The sequence below is a fragment of the Galeopterus variegatus genome, unplaced genomic scaffold (assembly GCF_000696425.1).
Source record: "Galeopterus variegatus unplaced genomic scaffold, G_variegatus-3.0.2 Scaffold7425, whole genome shotgun sequence".
NCBI lineage: Eukaryota > Metazoa > Chordata > Mammalia > Dermoptera > Cynocephalidae > Galeopterus > Galeopterus variegatus.
Window position 1 is genome coordinate 2,206 of NW_007733536.1, and position 1,259 is coordinate 3,464.

Genomic DNA, 1,259 nt, shown 5'->3' on the forward strand with positions numbered 1-1,259 from the left:
AACACAAATTTGTCCCAACGTTCCACGCAGTGCTTTCAAGAGGTGTGTGTCTTCATTGGGGCTGCTCAAGGCTTTATTTTAAAACCCTAAATACCTTGCCAAGTGGCTGTTTCTGGCTGCATATGTCCTGTGTGAGTCAAGCAGGTTGTGACTATCACATGTTGTGGAAGAATCAAATTGGGGCAGCTCTACCAGGAGGAGACGGCGGAGACCAAAGCAGCCCAAGCTTCCAGGAAGTGTCTGCACACAGAAGCCTTCTCACCTGCCTCCCAGTCTCACCTAATCCCCGAGGTTCCAAGGAAAAACCAAAACATCAGGCCCACACTCCATGTGGCTTCTGCTGTGCAGGTGGAGACCCATACCTCCAGGCTTGATGGTCCCACTGAGTCACATCCCACTTCTTCCATTTTGGTTCTCATCCATACCTTTCCCATACTCCTCCATCATCTGTTCACACAAATATTCACTCATTCTGTTGTGGTCCATGCTTTTCAGGTGCCACCTCCTGAATGCTTTTACTGTATAGAGCAAGATAGGGCCTGTCTTAGTTGTTGGGGGGGCTTCTGACGTTCGTCATGAGAGGACTTCTCTCTACATCCATCCAAAGCCCTAAGGGTCCAGAAGGAAGAGTTGACTTCTCAGTGAATCAGTACTTACTGAGAACCTAATTTGTAAACTCTGTGTTACGACTGACACACAAAAGAAATATACCATGCGGAAGAATATTGAATGTTCATAGCATGGAAAAAGCTCAAAATACAAAAATAAATGGAAAAAGCAACAAGTAAAACTGTATGTACAATATTCCTTTTTTTTGTTTGTTTGTTTTTATCTACTAAAAACAATCCTCTGAAATGTTAACCATGGTGATCTCTCTAGCTGGGATTATACAAGGGATTAGAGATAGAATTATAGATAATGATTTCTTTCATTTTAATATTTTTGACAATTATACCACCAACAATGACATTTATTGGGTTCTAAGAGCTTTACATGAATTAGCTTAATTCTCACAACAATCCGAGAGGATAGGTCCTATTATTATACCCAAGTAAGTTGAGGCCCCAAAAGGTCCAATAACTTTCCCAAGATCACATAGTAGGTGAGTCACACAGCCAGATTCAAACCCAGTACCCTTGACCACTACTTCTTGCTGCCTCTGGAATATCGGAATATGTATTGTTTTATAATATATTTTTAATAATATGTTTTGTAATAAAATATAATATTTACTTATAATCTTAAGAAAAGGATTTTTT